Raw genomic sequence first — 12,889 nt, forward strand, 5'->3', positions numbered from 1 at the left:
TACTTTTTCATTTTCTTGACTGAATAAATATTTGTTCTAAATTTTAAAAATATTTTTAAATTTTATTAACAAATAATTTTTACAAAATAAAATGTAAAAAGCTAATAAAATTAATGTGTAAATATAAACAAATCAAAAATTTATAAAACAAAAATATCACTGAAGGTAGGCTTAGGCTCGAAAATGTTTTGATGATTGTAAAAAGTAAATTTAAGAGTGTTCTCTAATTCTATACTTTGCAGAGGCTGAAAAAATATCATATTATATATAGTTATTTAACTTAGAGGAAAAAGAAAAAATGGATTATAAAAGATTTAATCTAAATAAATTAATACATACATATATATATAATTTCCAAACTTTCTGTGCCAGGAAGACCATTTTCAGATGTCCTAAGAATTTGAAATTAGAAAAATACTAGCTTTTTTGAATAACTTAAGTGGAGATTTTCAGAATATAAAATAACATTTATTTTGTTTCCAATGGTTCCTATATTTAAAAGAAAAAGTGCATTTATGACAATTTTTTTCATATAATGTTACAGAAACTTAATAAATATGAAATAACAAAGTATAATTTTATGAAAATTTAATAGAACGTAGATATTTTTGATTCATTTTAAGGATATCCTTATTACATGAAATAAATGGTTTAAAATTTTAATATAATGTACAAGGGTTGTTAAAAAGCTTAAGTACTATTAGCAAGTATAGCATACTCCCATGTACTTGTCATACCTATTTACTTGTCATCATTTTTTAACTTAATTCTTTCTTCAATAGCACATCAATCTTTTAGCATCTACATGTCCTGTTGTAGAAACCTTTGTCCAGTTATTCCAACCATTGTCATCAGCAATGATTACATCAGAATAGTTCAGTGCTTGATCCAGGGAAATATTGTTTCAATTTCAGATCAAAAACAGAAATACTTAGTGCTAGGTCTGATGATACGGAGTTATAAGAGAATGGCTTTTGCCAATTTTTAAACAATTTTTTTATAGAAGTTTGTGATCAGATTGATGTAGTTTTGTATGGAGTCTGTTTCAAGAAATCTGTCACGATGATATTGTTCATTCTCAAAATTATTATTGCCCTACTTTTTCTGACAGAATTGATAGTAAAAACTTTCAGAATCCACATCCTTCTAAAGCCTTTTTGTTTTAAGTTTTGATTGATAAACCCAAATCTTATCACAGTAACAGCTCTTGAGGAAGCATTTTCTAGATATTTACAAAGGCTTGTCAAATAAAGGAACAGTCAGCTTCAAAAGTTTATCTTTTTCTTTTGACTATTGACATTTTTTGAGTATCTAGTAATTACCTTTTTTGTAAATTACTTTAGCAACTTTTAATTTAATGAATTTTTATGATTGATCTCACTCTGTTAATTGAAATGCCTGAGTAATATCTTTATGACGTTTAGTTACTCATCTATTTTCTATTACATTATTGACTTTGTGTTAAGATGTGGTATAGGTTTGGGTACTCTTGACCATCCTCATAATGTTTTCATATAATGTTACTCACCAAAATTCCTTTTGTCATTTTATTGCTGTGGTTTGTGGTAGAGCAAATAAACTCATTTTCTGCATTATAGTCACATTAATCTTTATATCTCATTAATCTTACAAAAAAAATAAAAAAATAATCCAGTTAAATATTATTTGAAATCAAGTCTAAGGATAAATAATATCTTGTAAATATACTGTCAGGTTTTCATAAAGAATGCATAGAATCTACTGTCAGTTTTAAGTTTGTTTTGATTGTCTTTAAAAAAATTTCCAGGCAGTTTATTTGATATGCATTTAACTAAATCCAAAAAAAATTATTTTTAGAACTCTGGTGGCAAAGATCTTCCTTTTCTTTTTCTGTTTAGCCTCTGTTAATTACCGTTCAGATAATACTTTAGAGGATGAATGACGATGATATATATGAGTGTAGTCTTGTACAGTCTCAGTTCGACCATTCCTGAGATGTGTGGTTAATTGAAACCCAACCACCAAAGAACAATGGTATCCACAATCTAGTATTAAAATCCGTGTAAAAATAACTGACTTTACTAGGACTTGAATGGTGGCAAAGATCTACTTTTTTTTTATTATAACTCAAAAAATCCATTACCAAGTTTTTCAGTTATGAAGCATTATTCATCATAGTGTTTTAAGTAGAAGTACTGAATATCAAATAATTATTTTTTTTATGAAGGTGTGATATTTCCACAACTTTTTAAGTTTTAGAGGTGTGGGATATAATTGTTATGAATTTATAAGTTGTGGGATTTTAATATGTTAAGTTATATTAGAGTGAAGTTATAATGAGGCGTTTTTTTTGTTTTTTTTTATTGCCATTTTTAAATAAATTTATTATTTAATAGAGGCGGTTTTGAGGGGGTGGGAAGGAACTCAATGTAACCAGATCACCTTTGGATATAAAAACAAATAGATTCCTTGGTGACATAGGTAAAAGTTTATTGTAATACCTGACTGGATTATATAATTCTGCTTTGATTCAGTTAAGCAGCTAATTTGAATCACATAAACAAAATTTGCTTCGTATAACTTATGTTAATTAATTTAAACAAAGTAAATTTTACTTGACATTTAAAAAGTGGATAATTAATTTTGTAGTTCTTATTATTTATGTAAAATCTATACTACAAGTACATTATTAGGTTGCATATATTATTATACTGTTATACAAGTTTCTTAAAATACTGCATTGTTAAGGTGTACTTACTGATAACTGTTGAGTTAGTTACTATTCATATTAAAATGTTAAATGTTATATAACAACATGTGTGTAATATAATATAAATTAATGCATAAATTGACTTAATTAGTTGTGAATAATCATTTACGTTTACTTATTTTAAGTTTTTATTTTTTAAATTGTTATTTTTATGCTTTTGTTCTTGATCTCCTAGTTGCATGACAATTCATTATTTTTATTACTTATTGTTTACTCATATTTGGTAAGTTGTTATTAATTAAAAAAAAAAAAAATGGTTGTTAATTATAAAGTTGCTGAGATTTATTAATCGCATTTATTATCATGTAATTATTTTGTGTTTTATTAATGACAATATTTTTTTCTGTTCAGTTAGTTACTTGTGTTTCTTTATGTAGTTATTATAAGATTAGTTTGTTATATTGTGCCAATACGTTATGAAGAAGAGTATTTTATTTCAAATAAGTACGTACATGATAAATATTTAGTTAAGAGAAATATATGTACACACAGATAATATATATTTTAATTACTGTAAATGATATTTATTAAAAAAAATATATATACATAAATATATATATTTATATATAGTAGAAACTATTAAACTTATCAACTTCATATACCCATTTTAAATAACCATTCTTGATCCTCTTTTAGTTTAGTTTGTACTTGAAGATGTTCATGTTATGTATGGTTGTGTTATGTACGAGGGCTGTCCAGAAAGTAACTTACATTTTGAAATAAAAAACCAACCAAATAAAAAAAAGAAATTTTATTATATACATTTGAAAGGGACAATCTTAAATTATTTTTTTACATAGTCACCATTTAAATTGAGGCATTTGTCATAACGATGCACAAGCTTTTCAATTCCTTCTCTGTAGAAATCTGCCACCTTAGATTTTTGGCACACATCTTGGACAAAACTTGTGATAACCAAGCTTCCCTGATACAATTTCATCCAGTAAACTTTGTGAAATAAGGGGGAAATAAAGCGAGAGTTTCATAATCGTAATGCGGCGATTTTCAAAAATTGTATCGTTGATTTTCATTGTCAGTTCATTAGTCACAAGGCTAGGCCGACCACTGCGGTCCTCATCATGAACACTGGTGCGGCCATTTTTAAACTGAATTCACCACTGCCTGGCTCCACTCCACCTTTATTCATTATTCTATTCCCATACACCTCACAAAGTTACCAATGAATTTCAGTTGGTTTGAGGTTTTTTGCGAGTAAAAACCTAATCACTGAACGCACCTCACAACTTGCAGGATTTTCTGTTGAAGTGCACATTTCAATAATTTACAATGAAAAAAGTAGAAAAATCACAGTCCACATGCTATGACAGCTTGATGCATACTGAGTGTAGAAATGTTTTGACGCTAAGATGGCGGCTCTATCTCCACCCGTCTCCATGCTAGGCACAAACATAAGTTACTTTTTAGACCATCCTCATACATTTGTTATTTTTACAAGGCGATTAACAAAGGTTGCTTTTGTTGTGGGTAGTGCTAGCATATGTTTTTTTGTATTTGTGGGTATGTGTCAGTTTAAAATGAAAAAAATTGCAAGTATGTTTGAAAAATTTCCTAGGTTAACTGATTTAAAATTTTCAAAATGCATTTAAATGTTTGAGTGCTGTTTTATATGTATTTAAATTGTCAAGTATCTAGAGGCCTTATTTCTGGTTCTACACAATTTTGAAAAATCAAATTTTTTTTAATAGAGTTGAAAAATTATTGTGCAAAAATTGTCTGACTGGTTTTGTTGAAATTTCGGCGTGTTGTTTTATCATATCAAAACGTTCTTTGAGGCAAAATCTGTAGGTCCTATGTATAATATATAAGTACTTGAAAAAATTCCCAAAAAATTGTGCTTTTTTTATTTTTTTTTCGACAGTTACTATTTTTGCATCAGTAATAACATATTTTTTGATTTGCAACCAATGATATTGTGTGTAAGATTTAATTACAAAACTTTTTCTCTCTTGATCTTTTCTCTAAATTGAACAGTTATTGAGTTATCTAGGGAAAAAGGAGAAAAAAAAGAATATTTTTGCGATTTTTTTACATTTTGTTTAATAAAAATTTAAGCACACCTTTTTCAATTGACACATATCAAAGTGATCATTTCTGATGATGTTCTGGAGATATTAAAGCAAAAATTACCAATCGTATAGAAAAAGTCCAACCCAAAACAGATACTGCCTGTACTATATGTAAATCTGTCTATTGCAGATTTACATAAAATGTTTACCAAAAGATTTTACACATGGCATATATTTTTAGAATAAATATTTTTAAGTATTGCCAAATAAATAAGATTTATTTGTTAGGGCAGTGAATAAATTTTTACCCAAAGAAAAGATTTTGGGTAAAAACTCAAGGTTTTCACTATTGATATGCAGTAAGATTTTTTTCATGTTACATCTGAGAATTTATATTTTGAGTACAGGTTAATATTAAACAAAAAAAATATTGAAAATGAATTCCTTCTGTTAATTTCCTATTAATTTAAATATAAGTAAAATTGATATAAATTCATATTAATTAACTAATGATTATAACGATTGTCTTATCACTAATGGAATATGAAAGGATAAATATAATGGGAAATATAAGATCTCTCTGAACACTTGTATAATTTAAAATAAGCACTTTACAGGTATTTATAAATTTGTTTATTTAATAATTAATAACAGTATTAGAACTAGAGTAAATTAAATTATTTTATAAATTAAAAAATATATATATATATATAATTGAGGTATTAATATCACAATGCTGATTCTATAACAAGATAAATGTTGTTTCTGATTGTATAATTTTGAAAATAGAATGTGCTTTTAATGAAAGATAGTGTTTTGATTAAATACTATGAAAGTAATTAACGTAAAGATAACAGAATGTATGGATCACCTTTAGAAAGTGTAATAATTTAATAGAAATTAACAGTAGGTGTATTCTATTTGTATTTTCTAAAGAAAAAGTTTAATAAATATACTCGTATTCTTGAAGAAGGTTAAAAACCCTCCTTGGTTAGGATACAATTATTTTGTGAGATGAAAATGAAAATTTCCTGTTATGACATCTTTTAATCAATACATTTAGTTAACTTAGTTAGTTGGAGCTAACTGCTATGATAAAATGAATACAGATAGGAACATAAAGTCCTAACATTACAGGAAAAAAGTCTAGAAGAAAATAATTTGAATATTATGTTCCATTTATTGAAATTTTGATTACAAATAAATGTTAACTTCACTTCTGTTAACTCACTGTCAGCACTATGTTGGTGGTAATTTTATGATATTTTTCTTTCACAGCTTTCATACAAAATGTGATTGGCTTTTACAGCCATTAGCTGCTTGTTAATAAATGGTGACAACTTGTAGGTAAACTGCAACTAACTTGTTTAACTTTGGTGATGTGTGGGAACCAGTTTGTTATTAAACTTTGATTTGGCATTTTGTCATTTCTTGATATGCTTTAATTTTTAGGATGATACTCCTTGAAATATTTACAAGCTGGTGTATTGTTGTCAGGAGATAAGAATTACAATTCACCTAGTATCATCATAATATAGTTTGATTAGTCTAAGGAAGTGTAATAAAGAGGCAATAAAATTTTAACTACTGGGTGATTCCGTAGCACAAATATTCACTTATACAAAAAATTGAAGTCAAGAAGTTAGGAAAATAGAGAATTTTGAGAAGTTAGGAAACAATTAAATGAATGGTATACATCTCCCAAAATTATATTTTTAAAACAATTATAATTAACATTTTAATGCATTAAAAGTAAGAATTTTAATTTAAATTATTGAATTTATGAATTTTATGTGGATTATTTATATAGAAACATAATGGAATAATTTTGAGAAATAGATAGAGGTTTTATAAGTAATAAAGTTGGCAATGAAATTCCTAGATTGTAATACTCATCTTCCCTAAAGGAAATGTAACGTACCATTTAGAATCTATTTGAAGATGGGTAGGTGGCTGACAGTGAACTAAAAAAATACACTTTTCAACACAAAATTATGCCTTTAAAATAATGGTGTTTATTAACATTTCAGAATTGCTAGATTGCAGAAATTGGATTCTAAGCACTGGATTATATATAATACCATACATGACTGACTTATATTATGTAATAATACACCTTCAACATGCAGTAAGTATTTAGTCACTGAAAATCCACACATATTAAAACATTAGGTGATTTAATACCTAAATCCATTGATGTAACAGATTACAAAAATATAATACTGTACTTCTTGAAGTAATAATAAAATACATTTTGTTTATTGAAAAATGTTTCAAAGTAATCTGAACAAGTTTAAAAATCCTACAGAATTCTTAAAATTGTAGTACACATTACATAACCATAACTCTGTTGTTCAGCCCTACAAATATTATTGCTTTATTGTAAAAACTTATCTCTCTTAACATAGACTGGTCTAAGAAGAAATTTTCTGTCACCTAATTGAAAAACACAAACATAATCTTGCAATAAAAAACAATGACAACTTTGCATGTGTCTAATCTTGTCTGTTACCTAATAAGAATTAGCTTGTTTCATACATGTAAATATTACATATACAGGATGCTCAGGCTAAAGGTATCCAAAAGTACTGGTCTGTGTTTAGAAAACCAGTCGTAATTTCTTAAACACAGATTCAGTTGACAGGAAGTATCTCCCAAGATTTGTTCTATATACTCTGAAAGTCAGTGGAATACACATGCAGGTAAGCTGACTTACAATGTAATTGTAGTCAGTAGTAGTCAATCGAGATGTGGACCCCATAACACAAAATTCAGTACTTGCTTTGATTAGCGTAGTTTCAGTCAGTTACAAATGTTCAACGGCTGTATGAACTAAATGGAATAATTAATCATTAGTATAAAAGCTTGGTTTCACAAACTGGAAATCATCCAAAAGATTCAGTTAGTGATGGGACTGTGATTGTGTATGCAATGCATTCACTGCCAGTCCTGGAAAGTCAGTTAGGTGGGCTAGTTATGAACTTCTTGTTCAAAAAATAAGAAAAGTGAGCTAGTCACCCAAAGAAGACGCACCGGACTCGACAAAAAAAAAAAAAAAGAGCTAGCCGCCCAAATAAGACGCACCGGACTCGAAAAAAAAGAAAAGTGAGCTAGCCGCCCAAATAAGACGCACTGGACTCTGAAATTCTTGTTCCACTGTTCATAAGCGGCTCCATTTGTCAGCATACAAGTTACAATTACTTCATCACATTAAGCCAAATAATCACCACCTGCGATATCAGTTTGCTGCAGAGGTAATGCATCATGTCAAAAACAATCCTAATTATCTTGATACATTGTTATTTAGTGATGAGGCAACCTTTCATATGTGGGGGAAAGATAACAGACAATTTTCGAATTTGGAGTACTGAAAACCCCCGTACTGTAATTGAAAATGAAAGAGATACATCGAAAATCAATGTCTGGTTAGGATTGCACAAAAATGGCATCATCAGTTCTTTGTTTTTCATGGAGTCCACTGTGAGAGGACATATGTAGCTCGACAATCTTGAAAACTTTACTGTTCCTCAAATTCCAGCAGGCTTCATTTTCAAACAAGATGGAGCTGCAACAGATTTTCATCGAGACATTACCAGTTCTTGAACAACATTCCCCAGATGTTAGATTGAACAAGGAGGTCCAATTGCATGGTCACCTATATCTTCAGTTACACTCCTTTGGACTTTTTTGTTTGGGAGTTTATTAAAAGCTGTGTGTTCCAAAGAAAAGTTCAAAATTTGGATGATTTAAAATAGAAAACTGTTGAAGCTGTTTGTCTAATAAAACTCCAGAGCTCCTACACACCTGGCAAGAGTTAGATTATTGTCTAGACTTCTGCTGAGCTACAAAAGGTCCACACAACGAACTTGACTAACCTACATTAAAACTTGGCGAGTTGCTGTATGTATTAAAATGTATTAGCAGGTTCTCTTAATATAAGGTGTTATTTTTGGATAATTTTAGCCTGGGTACTCTGTATTTAAATAGACAGCAGATTAAATATAAATTTTAACAGCACAGTATGCAACATTTGAAAACTACCTATATTTTAACAATATAAACTTTTGAAGTGATATAAGTAAAACATTTATAATACCATTGCTCAAAATGTTTTCAGTCATCCCTGTGACCATCTTCAGTGACTGGTGCTGCCATTCTCACACCCTGATTTTGCTGACAGGTTTTTTTAAATTAGGAAATATTTAATCAAGAAGTTGTTTATTTAATCATTGATATAGTTCTTTTATTTCATAATGTTCATATGCGTTAAGGTATGGTTCTTTTTTGAGATTCTTATAGAACACCAAAGTTGGTTTTAATTTTGACTAAATGTGTTGAAACATTTTCTAACTTAAATTATAACTTTAGAAGCTTAACCTCCTCAGTTATATTAAGTTAAACTGGAGATTACAGTGGAGGTTAATAAAATAATGTTGAAAATATATAATTTAAAAATAGATGAATTAAATTAAAACAAACCCTTTTTATTCTGAAAAATAACTGATATATGCAAAAACCGTGTCAGCCTACATCCTTGCCGCTACCTTTTTGCATGATGTTTTACATGAATCTGAGGGTAAGTATATTGTTTGTATGTTTTCAAGAATTTGGGGGATTAGACTGATTTGTAAATTGAGATGAAAACCAATGTTGAAGAAAACAAGTCTCAAAACTGCATGATTGATAAGTTTACCAGATGTATGTCCCAAATTGGCAAAGAGATTGTAAAAATCAATTCTTTTAAAACAGGTTTACACTGTAAAAAAAAAATCATTTCAAAATTCAGTGTATATTTTAAAAAACAATATCTAGTTAGTGCCATTTTTAATCAAAAAAGTAAAATTCTTAAATCAATCAACCTGTCGTCTTTCACATCTCTTCAGGAAACCTTAAAACAAAAACAGCATCAAATCAGCAATTGGCTGGTGAAAAAAGTTTTGGAGTTAACCAAACTAATTAACATCTTTGCAGTTTTAAAATATAGAAACGATTTACAGCTGCTAAAATTTGGTGGTATTTGATCTATTGTAGACAGTTACAGTTCTTGTGAAGACTGTACTTTTTGTTCAGAAAATGTTTTCACTTAGTATACTTGCTAAAAATGGGTTTCCAAATGGATCCAGTTAACCATAATTCCAATTTACATTATAGCATTACCTCCTGTATCCAGAAGAAATTTTTAAGTAATTTAAAAAGTGATTAGCATTTGATGAATTGCAAAATAAAGATCAGATCGATTTGTTTATTACATTTTAGGATATGATTGAAGATAAGGTTGACATGAGCTGTTTCCTTCAGTATTCATGCACAAAACAACAGCAGAACATTTTTAAGTTTTCCTCAAACTCTTGATTTAATTGAAGTACTGAATATTAGCATGAATGGCCAAATATCTGGAAATTTTTAAGAAATTTCTTCTCTGCAAAGAAATTTTTACAGTAGTTTATTGAAAATCTGGTGACATTGTTATTGTTTCTTGTCAAGCTGTAGCTAAATGGAAGGTGTTAAGTGTAAATAAAAATTATATTTTTAAAGCTTATAAAAATGTAGATGTTGATTTTTGAGCTAAGAAATCCATTTCAACTTCCTAGAAACATCACATTAAATAGACAGTTTCTAAACTAAAATTTTTCGTGGAGTGCCAAACGTTTTTAATGGAAACTGAAAATATAGTTGAGTTTATTTCAAATAAACAATCCTCCATACAGTTTCTTGTTTGGATTCTGAAGTACTAGGAATTGCCAAACAAAAATTGTGAAATGTTTGGAAATACATCACTAATCATCTCATATAGAATATGTAAAGAATGTATATTAAAAATCAAATTTTCAATTGTTTCAAATACTAAAAGTTACTTTAAATCATACTTTGATTCAGTAGGAAGTAAAAGAAATGTTGATGGGTTTTAGAGCTGATAAATAATTAATCAGCCCCAAAAGTAATTAAATTAATCACACTCTCTTGTGGGTTGTTAAAATTATTTTGATTTTATCTTATCCTTAGTGGATATTTGTTTTTCTGTTAATAAAATTTTACTTGTGGAAAATTTGCAAGAAAAATTCCCAGTAACTCAAAGACAACTAATGAATTCAGTAACATATTGGTGGACTAAAAAATTTGATTTAGAATTTTATAGTATCTTTGAAGAGTGCAAGAATAAGATAAAATTGCATACTAGAAGATAAAAAAATAAAAAATTGAAAATCTTCAGTCAGTTTTGGGAAGAAGGAAACTAACACAACACAGAAAGAAAGAAAGATGAACTAAATAAGAATCAACATAGAGTTAAAAAATAAAGCCTTGAAACTGATTTAAAAAAAGAAACTCAAACAATCATAATTGTAAGATTTTGTAATAATTTAGTTATTAACTTATATAATTTTTCTAAATTGTTACTTAATCTTATTATTTATTTTAATTTCTATAATTATATCATTATTTTATTATTACATATTAATTTTTACAATATTATTTGTATTGTATTATTTAATTTACTTTCCAAAAACATTTCATTTGTAATTCTAGTGGAAAAATTAAATATTTAATTAAAAGAAATTATAATAAATAAATTATTTTTGGGCTATTTTTTCTTTGTCTTCATTTAGGTATGCTAATGCAATGTATTATTTTTATATAAATGTTTGTATTTATTTTTAAACATTTTGTGTAGGAGTGTATGCCATATACATTTATATGGGTATATATTTTATAGATACTTTATACTGTTGAAATCTATTTCATAACGCTATAAAATATAAAACATAGTTAGATGTTTTTGTTAATGTAATGGTTTTTGTTGGCTGTTGATAGTATATTAGTAAAAATAAGTAATTTAAATAGTAGTCTCTGTAATGTTTATCAAGAATCTCATGGACAGAAATATACCAAAATTGACAACAGCCTTCATGTTCTACATATACACAAAAAGATCACATCTTAACACACTTTAATACTTTTTTAAAAACCCTTTATTAAACCCTTAAGGGTTATTATGGGTTTTATTAAACCCTTTACTTAAATTCACCTGCTACAAATACTGTCAACTTTCAAATTTTTAACCTAAAGTAAAAATGTGCAAGAAAACAACATAAAACAGCTGACTATATGCAGTAGAACACTACTAGGTGGATAGAAATTTAAAAAATAAAAAATAATTTTCTGGTATGCTAGTAGTTGTTTTCAAAAAGAATGTTTATCTTACATGCAAGAAAAAAATATGGCACTACTGCTCTGATTTACCCCTTGACTTATAAATATAATAATGAGTTATATAGTATGCTAATATACTTATGGCTTTCAGCGTACTCACTGTGACTGCACTGATTTTTTACATAAACACCATATATTACAGTTTGCTAGTCCAAATAGAATCAGCTTTATTTCATTAGCCACAGGCATTGTAGTACTAAAAAACAAGTAATTTAAACAGTAACCACAAGTCATTTAAAATGGGCACTAGTCAGTACAAGTTAATGATCAATATACAGTATAAGAAAAAATACAGAATTTTTTACTGGGATTCATTAAAATCTGACTGACAGTAGTCCTGTTGAAATAAAATTCTTTTAACATTACTTAATTTTTATGGCTGCAACATCATTCAATTTGTGAAGAAATCACTCAATATTATACTGATTTGATTAGTCAGTTGCCCAAGTCCTGGAAAGATGACAGTGACGGGAGGTAGCCCTTTTGCCTAGGCCATCCTGGCTGCATTCAAGAGCAGTGAGTCGGGGTGTGTCCAATGATGGCATGGGGGACCCTCAAGGGTAAACTGAGGGCGAGAGGTTATGGGTAAGCGCAATGGATGCCTGTAGCCTGTTTATAAGGAGTCAACTGCCACGGCATATGCTGCTTCACGGCGGTACTTGTCGCCCCGAGGGTGCTTAAACAAATTAATAAACGAGACAGGTAGAATAATGGTATGGTATGGTATTGTATAGACATATATTTTTTAATTTCATGTTCATTGAGATTTTTATCTAAATTTTTAATATTGGGGCCCTTTACATAAGTGTTGTGTTTGTCTTTGTTGTTTTTGTCTTAATGTATTTTGTGAAGTTTGTGCTTTTAAATAAAATGTAAGGGCCCTTTACATCCTTACATATGACGA

At 28.3% G+C, this 12,889-nt stretch overlaps 1 long non-coding RNA gene across 1 annotated transcript in view; it reads left to right on the plus strand.

Annotated features, from left to right (window-relative positions):
* Window positions 1–2,709: 2,709 nt before the first annotated feature.
* Window positions 2,710–12,889, plus strand: part of LOC142328965 (uncharacterized) — a 43,730-nt gene continuing 33,550 nt past the window's right edge. The window contains exons 1-2 of the long non-coding RNA XR_012757390.1: window positions 2,710–3,193; window positions 6,807–6,904. This is a non-coding gene — a long non-coding RNA (uncharacterized LOC142328965). The remainder of the gene's footprint in view (window positions 3,194–6,806; window positions 6,905–12,889) is intronic.

Source organism: Lycorma delicatula, chromosome 8 (assembly GCF_047948215.1).
Source record: "Lycorma delicatula isolate Av1 chromosome 8, ASM4794821v1, whole genome shotgun sequence".
NCBI lineage: Eukaryota > Metazoa > Arthropoda > Insecta > Hemiptera > Fulgoridae > Lycorma > Lycorma delicatula.